At 45.3% G+C, this 12713-nt stretch overlaps 1 protein-coding gene across 20 annotated transcripts in view; it reads left to right on the top strand.

Annotated features, from left to right (window-relative positions):
- LOC6499845 (collagen alpha chain CG42342) overlaps positions 1-12713 on the top strand; it is a 65702-nt gene that overhangs the window by 30465 nt on the left and 22524 nt on the right. The window lies entirely within an intron of this gene.

The raw sequence follows: 12713 nt of genomic DNA, 5'->3' as shown, positions 1-12713 counted from the left end.
TTGTGAATAACTCACTGTTCGAGCCGAGCGATTCATGAGTGTGCCAAATGCTGTTTGTTTTTTTGTTTCTTTCGGGATGGAAATATGGAAAAGCGAGTGGGAAATGGAAAATATTTCATGGCAGCGTTGAAAGCAAAGGCTGGCCTAGTCCTGCAATGGAATAACTAATAAATTGGCGCTTAATCAACTTCTGGGAGCCAGAAGAAAAAAGCCCAGAAACACAGAAAGAAACGGGCCAAAACAAAAACACTAGCCACATGCAGCAGAAGCTAGCTGCTAGCTGCTAGCAGCTGTTGCAAACTAAAGTCGGGGATTGGACGGAGTGGGATGAAAATTGTGTATCAAGTGGAATTAATTTAACTCACGAACCGCAGCAACAGCAACAGCATCAGCCGCAGCCTCAGCCGCAGCCGAGGCGCCTCTTTCAGCATCTTTTATATAGAGATATGGAAAAGTAAATAAAATGGAATCAAATTAAATGCAACACAAACAAAGCGGCAATAGCAACAGTGGCAGCGGCAGCAACTGCAATCTGAAGTGGCAGCAACTCCGGAGCAACACCGAAAGCAACAACAGCAATAGGGCGGAGAGTGCACTTGAGAACAGAGCCAGAACTTTGGGGATTGGCGGGCTCTGGAGCTAGTTGGAAGTCCAAGTAGCGAACACTTCTCTCGGCCAACTCCCCCGCCCAGCCATGCCAGCCCAAGCTGCCCGTGCCACCCGGCCATCAGCCTGTTGCTTGTCTTTGCCCCAGCATGGTGCAACATTGTTGTACTTGCTCTAGACTTTAGCGCCGCTTTTTGTTGGTTTTTGTTTGGTAGGCGCAACGGAAGCAGGAAAAATAATACAACAGAGCGCATAAATTTCAACACCAGTAACAACAAACAACCAGGCCATGAAGGGAAAAGCGGAAGAGGTAAAAAAACCACATCAAGACCACTATGGTACAAAGTTGGTAGGACTTTAAATGAAGGAATATTTAATCCTTCAAAGAGTCTAAACATTCTGAATAATTTTCTGACTGTGTATTTGGAGATTCAGACACATATTTCATCCTCTTTATTTTAGTATTTATTTTACTCTTTATTTTGTATTTATTTTGATTTGCCCGCCGCTTTGTGTTCGCGGCGCTAGTATTTAGTTAATGATGATGAACCGCAGCATGTTGAAAGGAAAATAAACAGAGTCGGGGTTGCAGCTGCCTTCTCACATATAGTACACACGCCCCCACGCATTCACTTTAATTAAGCAAACATTGGGAATGCTCAGCGTTGCGGCTAAAAAATTCATTAAAACAAAGTTTTTCCCCCATTTTCTAGCTGGCGCTGCCCTAGGAGAAGCGCTCCGCATCGCTTAGGAGTCGGGGCTTTTCTTCGAGGCAACAGCCTTGTAGCAAACAAAACGCACGCGCGTCACTCGCAGACATTTAATTTGCATAAAAAGTTTGCCTCTCCTCCCCCACGGCAGCCGGTTCTAGTCCAGAACTCCGCATAGCTAACATCCTGCGTCCGCGGATCGACTCCTTTGTGGGCGGCAGGATTGTTTGACTGCGGCAGCGACCCGCGACATTGTCGAGTGTAATGGCAACGGAGGAAATTTGCATAATGTTAATTTTAATTTGAAATTTGGCCACTCAACGGTGGCCCGGGCATCAAAGACCAGGACCACATTTATCTTACAACGTGTTGATGCGGTACATAAAATGTTCAGCAGCTCGGCTCGCGAGCCCTCGAGGCGTACAATTTATTAGACAACAGTACCAGGCCGAATTAAAGTCAGTTTCTCAATGAAAACTTCTTAGGAATTAGCGAATTTATGTTAATATTTGTAGTTGTTTTTTTATTTTGATTGTTATTGTTTTGAATTTTCAAAATATTTGAACTCATTGGGAGTGAACACAGGTGCTTCATACACTGCCCATAACGATATCCATACTTATGTCAGTTTTTATCCGATCCTTGAGCGGAAAACCCTCAAAAGATTTGTGGATCGATTTTCTATTAATCTGCAACAAAACCTTAAACAAGATTTTTCGATCAATTTTTTGTTTATTTTTCCTATGGATCCCCTAGGAAATTGCGATCTAGATAGGGAAGCCTTATATGGGCCACAGGGATGTCCATATCTTTTTCAATTTTCATCCAATCCCTGAGCGGATTACCTCAAAAGATTTGTGGATCGATTCTCTATTAATCTGTATCAAAACGTAGAAACAAATTTCAGGATCGATTTTTTGTGAATTTTTTGATGAAAAATTGGTTGCGCAATATATATCGTTTACGGATATCTCTATCTATGGCAATTTTCAACCGATTGTTAAGCGGAATACCTCAAAAGATTTTTAAATCGATTCTTCTTTATCAAAAGAAATCTATATTAAAATAGTAGTCTTGAACTTTTCAGAGTTTCAACCAATTTGTCCCATCGGTTTAACTCAACCAGTTTAAATTCGTGGTCTGTGTTGTGGCCTTAAAGCGATCGGTTCAGACCATATTCCAGCTGGCCAGCAATTGTGGCCAGCGGCAAAGTTTGGCTTACATTTTGTTGGACTTGGCGGGCTCTGTCATAATGCGACTTGCAGAGGCTTGAGGTCGTGTCTTGGCCACGGACAACTGCAAAGTTGGAGGGATTTGTGGGGAGCATTTTGTGGGGCAAGTGTTTCGTGCCCCGTGATCCCTGGCATAAAGTGCATAATTGGCAATGCTGGGCTGGCCCAGAAAGGGAGATTTATGCCACTGGCTCGGCAGCCAGTGCCAGTGCCGTTGCTGCAGCTCCTGTTACAGCCCACTTCGGGTTGCATAATTAGCGCACTGCCACTTGTGGCTAATGACCCTGTTAGACACGGCCACATCGCATTAGGGCCACTTGGATGTGCAATTCTGGTCCTGTCGGGGCCGACCAAAAGCAAAAGGTCAATCCATGCCACCCACCGGGCGTCATAAATATTATAATATATGTTCTCCCATTCCGGTTGTGGGCTTGGGCTTGGGCTCGTATCTCGAGTGCAATGCTCTCCGTTCTCATTCCCTAACCCGGCAAATCATGCTGTCTAAATTTGTATTTATTAGACAATGCGCCACAGGGCGTATGTGTAATATGCCATGCTATGCCATTAGATGCATTCCAAACCGACATGACAGCTTCAAAGTGTGTGTGTGTGTCTGGATGGTTACAACTGCAATCTTTGCCAGCTTGTGTGGGTGAACAAGAGTCGGGATTAGCCAAGAGGTTTCTCCTCCACCGCCACCGCCTCCTCCATCTCGTCGCATATAATTTCACATTTTTCTTGGCCGTAGAACGGTTATATTGAACCCGTTTGAAGTACTCGCATTATCATATTCCCCCCTCCAGGCTTGCGGAAAATCCAATAAAAATAATGAAGCCCGAGACAGACCAGAAAGCGCAGAGTGTGCCATAAAAAAGGAGCTGAGCTGAGCAGAGTAGCGCTGAGCGGGGTATGAAAAATATAAAAAGTTAAAATAACAGAAAGCTGCTATTGCTGCTTCGTCTGCAGCATATTTTGACTTCAGGATAAATAGACTTTTGCATGCGAGCGAGGAGCCAGGATGCATGCAATTTATTTACAAAGCGGTGCCTTCCGTCACAGCTGGTGGGGGGAATAGAGGAGACCTCTGAGGAAAGGGTCCTAGGGGTCTAGAGAGACTGGGCGTGACCCCAGCTACTGCTCTCTGTTCATTTGCACTGTTCGAACGCCATTGAAACAATCAGTGGTCAACAACGAGCTGAATGAACGGAATGGGATCGGAGACAGACTCCCTTGGACGCCACTCACACCCAATCACACACTCGCTGACCGCTCAATGGGTAAATAACATGTCAAGTCTCATTATGTTTCGCTCGGAAATCGGTTGGCTATATGGCAGAGTACAGTGGATAGGTCTGCCTTTAAATACAAAAAAAAAGAGTATTTAAAAGTTTCTCAATCATTAAAATTTATGACAACCTTTTTGTTAAATTGCAAAACAAGTTCACAAAAACCAGCAAACATCAAGAGTGTTTTACGACCTTATGATTGTCATTATTCGAATGCTTATCATTTAATGTTCAAGCATTATTTTAAATTGGTGTTTAATCACTTTTTATAGACCACTGTAACTTGGTCCGGACTCGGGAGCCGGCAGTACATGTGGCTCGTTTTTATCAGTCAACCTGGGCCCTAGCAGAGCCCCTCCGGCGGTGTCCATCCTGCCGCCTCTCCATCCTGCCGCCTGATGTGTCTGCCAAAATGGCTGGCAATTTAGAATTTATGGCAGCTGCATGATTTGTATGATATGAGCGTAAGCAGTTTGCACTCACGTACCTGGGGGGGCAGGCTACGGCAGCCGCAGATAGAGCTTGAATGGGGAAGACTGAAGGGCAGGAAGTGGAGGCGCTCACAAAGGGTTGCCGGCATCCGCATCTGTATCCGGATCTCTGCCTCTGCCTCTATCTGTATCTGTAACAGCAACCGTGGCTGTGTGGGTAATTGTACCTCGGGCAGCGGCGCATTTGTCTATTTGAACTTGTGCTGGGCGCGCGGTGTGATCATTTAATTTGAATTCGCGTCTCTGACACCGCCGGCGGCACAAAATTAAATAACCCAGGATGCCGATTGTGGAAGGGCCTGGGCTTGATACATATTTTTTTTTCTTTCATTCCATGCCCCATGCGTATATTTTAGTCGAGAGCTCATTTGCATTTCGTTGTGAAATTGGTTAATTTCATTGGCATGTAGTGCGACTGGCTGGTGGTGGTGGTTGTTCGCCTGTAATTTGCTCATTAAAGCGCCAAAGCCAGAGCTAAAGCGAAAGCCAAAGGATGCAGGACGCTGGATGGATGCCGACCATCAGCATCCGGCCATCAGCTGTGCTCGGGCATTATGCGCGTAAGCGTAAAACTTTCAATTATTTAAATTATGCCACACGAACAATGCCACAAGAGCCTTGCATGCATATGCCACCGAAAGCGTCAGCTGCAGGTTGTTCATGTATCTGCCGAGTTCTTGTTGTTGCTATTGTAACTCATGTTGCTGCCACAGCCGCTGATGTTGCAACGATGTTTCCAACATTGTCGCCCGTCGTCATCTGTGTGCTCGTCTGCAGCTTCCATGTTACAAAATTGCCGCAAGTTAAACGCATGTCGACACAGGCTGCCTGCCCCCCCTTTCATGCCACAACCCACATAATTCATTCATATCATCAGCGTTCTCATTCCGCGGCAAAGAAGACACCGCCGGATGAGTGATGGCTCCCACAGTTCGCGCATATCGACATCATAACCATTGTGTGAATGCCACTTCGGCCCCAGTCCCCAGTCCCCAGTCTCCAGTTGCCAGTCCCTGGTGAGGTGTCGGGATGAGGAAGGATACCAGTCAGTCGCTTTATTTATTGGGAATATTGCACATACGCCGGGTATTACGGAGCGCCACTGAAGTGTAAGCCAAGGGGCTTGTCTTCCCTCCTGCTTAGCCGAGATGTAAATTATGCAATTCACATTCGAATTTATATGGGAAATTACGAGTCTGCCTGCCACAATTCATTTTTGGGTGACATCCCCAGACAGGGTATCTGGGAAGGAAGGGTGTCTATCATTTTTTGTCCGGAAGAGAGCTCCAATTTGCAGACGCTGCTGACATCACAATTAAGCCATAACTCATCGGGCAATGGCAATATGTGAGCTGCATTCTGTGTTGTGTCAGTGGCTCGGTTACATTCCATTACAGCCATAAAAGCGGCTTACCCAAAAGAAACGAAAAAAATTAAGCCAAAAGGGACAAAAATCTGAACGGATGCCACACACGAACTGTTGCAACAAGACCGGGACGGGACAGCCGCGGAAACGGCTGCAGATACTCTGTAGATAGATACAGATACGTGTGTATCCACAGCGATTCAGATACATATTACAATTCATTGGTGTGTCGGATGGTCTGTCTGGTATGGTACGGTTTCAGATTCGCATGTATTTACTTTGTATCACTTGTCACATTTTTTTCCTTTTTATTTTTTATTATCACCGCTGGCCGCTGTGGGGGCTCTGTGATTTTTTATGGCTCATCTGTATCTGTATCTCGTGGATACTGCGGAGCGACAAAGGGATCTCGGCCGTGTAGAGAGTGTCGCTGTTATTATTATTATTGTTATTATATCATTCTTCATCAGCTTGATTCCGCCATTCATTGTTGTGTTTATAAGGGGCGCCGCACCGCGCACACAAAAAAAATAAATATCTTTCATTATTTGTTTGGTGCTGTCGCAGCTGCTAAAGGGATTAATTTCTTGATTTACCCCTGGAATATATTTGCACGTATATAGCCGCGATATATATCCGCAAATACCGTGGGGAGCGGTGCTTTGTTCTTTTCTGGTTGCCAAGATGGCTTCAATTTCGCTGCGGACTTGGCGCTTTTTTTTCTGCCAGCCTGTGCAATTGGGTGGAAACGTATTGAAAGCAGCACAAAATATGCTAATACCGGGAGGGGGTGCTGATGATGGCAACAGCCATCAGTCAACAGCATGTCAGATCCGAGGAAAGTGAAATGAAATTCTTATTTTCATTTTTTTCCTCTGGCGCCCATCTAAGCGCCAAACACTTTCCATTGTTAAGAGGGCTTTGCAGGGAGCATCCACTCAGTTTTCGAGGGGATTATCGTTCACCCAGTTCTTGCCTTTGTTTTGTTGGGAGTGTTGGTTCAAATTGTTTTAGATTTTTAGATCCCTTTGTTCAGCGTAATGTGTTTCTGGAACGCAGCACTCGATTGCTTATTTTCCCATTTCCAACCATTTCCCAGGGATTATCCTGGGAATCTTTTATTAGTCGTGCGTTTGTTTTCTATTTATATTTGGGAGCGCAGACAAAACGGAAAATAAACATGGCCAAAACGACAACATTAACATCTCGGAGCCACCGGTGACGGGTCGGAAGGGTTTGCAAATACCAGTCTGCGTTATCCCAGGGACCGGCCAAAGCTGTTTGCCAATTACTTAAACATAAGGTAGATCCCCAGGGGATTCTACCTTCTTCTTGTGATTCTTTTTTGTATTTTTTTGTTTTCTTCTGGCCATTTTCCTCCTCCAGCCGAGGGACAGGCATTTAATAAAGTCTGGCGGCAAGTTTGAAGGACCTCTTTCAAAATAAGTGACAACATTACCATTAAAACTGATGGCTTAAAGTTTCTTGAACAAGTTTCACATCCCTGGAGCTAAGACGGATTAGCTTCAGGGTCCTTGCGTTCCTTGTTTAACCGGAAATCCTGAAAATGTTTGGATTGAAATCAAAACGACAACGGGACGTCCCAGTTGTCACAATGCAAATTATCCTCCGACACTTAGTCAAATTTCGGTTTAATCAAATTGCATTTGAAATGCAAAGCAAGACTTTTCCATAACGCTGCAGAAAGAAGATGAATAATGAAAACACGAGCGACAGAACGAATAAATTATTTTATTAATGCCTAACAAAGGCAGAATCAGAAACAGAAACGAAAAACACTTGGCTCATAAATATCAAAGTGAATTCAATTCCCCGCTGCTCTATTAAAATCACATTACCCCCCATAAAACACCATTTAAATCATAAAAAATCTGGCTCCACCATAAATCCATACAACAAAGCATTAAAGTTAAACAAATAAAAAATAATGCGCCCGACTCATAAATCAAATCAGGAACTGCAATAAATTATGCAATTTGCATTGAAAACCGAAATATAAATAACAGCCAAACAGTCCAATTTGAAAAGGAAGAAAAAAGCCACAAACGCAAAAATTTTCCAGAGAATGCGAAGCTAATTTGTCAGTCAGTCCAGCCAGCTGCCCCTCCTGCTGCCCGGTTGACAGCCGGCTTTCTGGAAGCTGGAATGGGTTAAATGAGACCACAAAGCCATGAAGCCGTCACTCAATCAGATAGCAAACGCGAAACGTGAATTGAAATCCAGAGTCCGTAGCCCGGAATGCAATTTACAATTATCCAAAAAAGTGGCTATTTTTCTAGGAGGTCCTCCTCCCCCCTGGCGATGGCAAGCCAATTACCTATAATATTTATGGCCAAACCGCAAACAACATTTGTCAAGCGTTGCGATTTTACATGTGTAATTGCCAAAAGTGGGAGTTTTGTGGGCGGGCGGCAGTTAGTGTTAATTAATTGCAGGCCAATAAGAGCCACCTGTTGGAGTGCACTTCGGTATTGCGTATACGCAGTGTGGGTTAGAAATAAAGTACCAAAGTGCACTTTTTACCACGCCAAAAGCGTGTACTGGGTACTTAAACCTAACTGCTTTAATTAGTCAAGAGGACGGAGAACGCGGATGACAATCCCCACTAATCGAAATCCAAAATTTATGGCCATCATTTAATTAGCGGAAATGGGTGGCAAGCTGCTAAGGCGACACAAATCGATATGCGACCAGGATCAGCATCGGCAGCAGCATATGGCACCCATAATGCAACAGATTTGTCAGACATTTGCCTTCTGGCCATGGCAACGCACACTGAGGCGGGCCATCTGGCAAACATTTGCAGTTGTCAACCGTGTGTGTGCGTCGTGCAAATTCTCGCCTGTAAACAAAATCAGTCAGGAGCAAGGAGCCAGCTTGTACGAACCCCACACCACATACATATATCCTGGCCCTTTGTGTGCGTGGCTGCTTCCGTCGCCCTCAGAGCTAATAAAAGTTTGGCATAATGCATTTGTCGAACATCAGACACCGCCCAAGGGCAACTAATTTGGCCCGAACCATTGTTGATTACATGCCAACTGTAATGATCTGACTATTGAAGGCTGGGCGTACTGCTCGTGGGAGCAATACGCAGTATGTATAAGTCAATTAGAGGCTTCGTGTGCTTGCTCAAGTGCAATAATTAGCAGTGCCATGGGCCGTAAGACTTGGTCACTTGAATTGAATTATAGTTGGAGACTATAGCAGAGACTCGGCATGCATATTAACATGACAGATACTAGACACTTTAATTCGAGAACCGAATCCCCACGGATGACCTGTTGTCGAGTCGCACCTTGGGACAACCAGTTTCGGCTCACTGATTTATGGCAGACGTTGTGTAAATATGCAGAGGCATAACCTGTTTTCGTCCTAATGAGCAGGCATAAATTACAGAGGACCGAAACGGGTTCTCCCTCTCCCTCTCCGTCTCTGCCTGTGATAAGCACCAAATCTCACTTAGCTTGGTCTACTTTTTTGTTTATTTTGTGTTGCACGAGACAAGTAATACTCTAAACAAATGGGTAACCCCAATATGTCACAGTCAGTCACTGCGTTTGTCCTTGCCAGAGAGCGAGTCGATCATAGTCCCAGAGAGAGGATAAGGCTGGTTTCCAGGAAGTAACCGAATCGCTCTGAAATTACAGTCTCCCAGATCTGTGTCTGAGTATTCTGGGGGTGAGCCCCCGCGACAACTTGAGACACTTTTGCGAACCAAACACCGTTAGCACACAAAAAAAAAAAGGACAAGCGGCACAAACCAGAAAAAAGGAGAGTACATGGAAACCTCCCAGCAACGGGACGACAAGAGTTATTTTGTATGGAAAGTATCGCATATCAGCAGACGACAAGGACAAGGACAACGTTGGGAGCCAGGAGCGAGGAGCCAGGAGCCAGAAGCTGGGACAAGAACTCAGCCATTGTTTGAATGTAATGTAGCGCCGCATTTTCGTGCTGCTGCAGAACGCATTTATTGAAGATTTACAGCGGCAACTTGCAGACAAACAACTAGCAACACAGCAGCAGGAGCAGCAGCAGGAACTGGAGGAGCAGCATTTGGTGCGCCTTTTGGCATTCAAGCAACTTACATATTTTGTTCGTGCTTTTGTTTCCCAACATGCCCCCGCCGGCTACATAATTTCATTTTATACGAAGGACGCACATGCTAACAAATAATGTGTATTTAAATATTTCAAAGCATTTTTTAGTGAATTACTCATACAAATTCAATAGGGAATAGTCTTTATCATCTTTCATATACCGAAGGATGTGTATTTTTTCTCCGTGTAGGATGGCAAGGAGCCTGGGAATGCGTGACTCCTGTGAGGCTGACAGGCAAAAGTTTTGCAGTTATGTCCGCAACAGGAAGGAATAAGAGCAAATGCTTTAAGTACGCTTACCATTTTGTATTTGGCTGCATTTTGCGTTTGGTTGCCACTGCCACTGCTACTGTCACTGCCTCTGCCTCTGACGCACGTAGGATAAGGCTTGGAACGTAGGATTCAGGAACACCGGGGAGCAGCACAAGGACAACGACACACGTCACGGCAAAAGTTAAAAGTTTGCCATCAATGTTTGCATTTCAAGTTTCACTCCTGGCTGGCAGTTCATTTTGCTTCTGCCGTTCGCCGAGCACAGACGTCCTTGACAGGATGACAGGGATACTGGATGCTGGATACCGGAGCTCCAGCTGCAGTTTAAACGAAAATTTAATCCTGTTTCTCCTACTTTTCGTTGAGGCTAATGAAAATGCCGAGTGACAGATGTCTTTAAAGCTCAGGACGGGAGACTTTAATGTTGCTCCCCGATAAGTGGCCAGGATACAGTGGGTTTGAAACATGATTTAAATTCAGTTTCAGCTGTTTGTTTCATGTTCTGCAGCGATTCTTTCTAATTCTTTGATATTTGAGTGTTTTGCTGAACGGCAATACATTCAAAGGGAAACACTTTCCGTCCTTGGCCATTCAATCAGCCCACCTATTCAAAACGAGCCTGAAAGAGATGAATCCCACATTGGAAAATCAATTGAGCTTTCTGACCACCAACGGGACTGGGCATAAGCCTTTGAACCCCGACCCGGCAGCCCTTTTTGCCTCGTGCGGCAGCAACTTGGCAAATTAGATAATTCTCCGGGCGAATGAACAAGCCCCAAGTGTGGCGGCAAAGTTGCTAGAAACTTCAATTCCCCGATCAGGTGCAGACTTTTCCGTTTTCCCTTTTTCCCAAGTACGGAGTACGGAATGGGGCTTCCAGAAGGGGATTGTCAACTTGTTTAGCCATTGTTTGTTGTACGTGTTGTCGGGGTGGTGTACGCACGTAAACGATGCCAAGTCGAGTATTTATTACGCGCACAACTTGACATAATGCCCTTCCTGCCGAGGACCTTCGAGGCAACCCCCGTGGGCGATAAGCTGATGCAGCAGTTGAACTAATGCCGTCGATATAGATTTATAACTCTGCCAGCACGTATGGTTGAGTACGTTCAATTGCCTTCGTCGTGGCCTTCCTCTTGGCCATCATCATCAGTATCAGGCATCAGGCATCAGCGTCAGGAAATGTATTTATTGAAGGCGACAGGGAGGAAGAACAAGTTGTGACTTAACAACTTCATCAGCTGGCGGCGCACTTAGTTTGGCTGACAGCAGCCTATATACTATCCAGTATTACGGCATTCGGGCGGGTGTGCCTTGGCGCAATGAGATTTCTTAGCGCATTAGGCAGCCGTATCAACTGCGAAACAGGAACAGCAACAAATAAACGCCATTAGCAGCCAACAAACTGTAAGCCAAAATGGCGCCATCAACGCGAAAATAATACGGAAAATGCGGCGTTAATGGCAGCCCCGGCTGAGAGAGACGGAAGAAAGCTGAAAAGAGCAAGCGAGATGGCGGGCATGTGAAGCCAAACGATGTTATGATTATGATTATTATGTTGCTATTAGATTAAGAGCAATTTTAACTTTTTCCTCTCGCTGACAAAGGCCCTATTCAGTCCCCCCCATTCAGTCTTTGTACTCTCTGATTTTCCGTTCTTGACTTTCTTTATGTTTTCGTGCGTCAACGCCTTTGGCTTACGACACTTGACGCCCCCCCGCAGGACATCCCCAGGACACGGGCAGGAAACCCACCCAGCCCCACTGGGAGAGTTAGTCCTTCATTGTTTCTAGCCGGGTCTTAGCCACGCTTAATTGGTTGGCTCTTATTACTTGGCAAGTGCTGCAAGCGCATAATTTGCCCGACAAAGAACAGTGGGCCAACTCGAAGATTACGGAAATTTTATGGCCGGATTAACAGGGCCCTGGGAGGAGGGAAAGATCAATCGATTAAAATAAGTTCGAAACTGCCAGGAAAGATAAAAAGTTTTAAACTTGCAACAGAGAGGAAGCAGCTCTCTGGTGGCAGTAATAGTGGGATGTATTACTTACCACATTACCTTAAAACACCTACAAGTACCGGCATCTTTCTATTTATCTACTCGCCTCTTTTATTTTCTTGCTCCTGGGTGCGTGAACTGAGAAATCTTTTTTTAATTAAATAAGCATCCGTAGATTGCTCGGAAGGGGCAGCACCGGAGTCATGCTGGCTGGTCTGCCTGTGCCAGCTCACTTCGCACCTCCACCGTCTGGCCACGCCTCTAGACCGACTCCCACTCCCACTTCCACTCCCATTCCAGCCACCCACTGGGCGGCGTGCCTTTGGTAGTTTGCGGCGCCATTTTAGCGCGAAATGAATTTAAATTGTTTGCCGGCGCTTCCTGCATTAAGGGCAGCTTCCTTTTGAAGAGCCGAGACCTGCCGTCTGCTGTTTCTTGGCCTTCGAAGAAGCAAAAACGAAATTACTTAATTACAACAATTATTATATGGAACGGTTTTAAAACTTCTTGTGAAAGGAGAGCTCTATGGTGGGAGGGAGTGGCAGGAGTGGGTATTTCCGGTAGCTGCAGCTTTTTCTGCTGCCTTCTGCTGCTGCTGTTTCTGCTGATCTTTTGTTGCTATTGTC

The sequence above is a fragment of the Drosophila ananassae genome, chromosome 2L (genome assembly GCF_017639315.1).
Source record: "Drosophila ananassae strain 14024-0371.13 chromosome 2L, ASM1763931v2, whole genome shotgun sequence".
NCBI classification, from domain to species: Eukaryota; Metazoa; Arthropoda; class Insecta; order Diptera; family Drosophilidae; genus Drosophila; species Drosophila ananassae.
The sequence above is the reverse complement of the archived record's forward strand: the minus strand, read 5'-3'. Positions and strand labels throughout refer to the sequence as shown.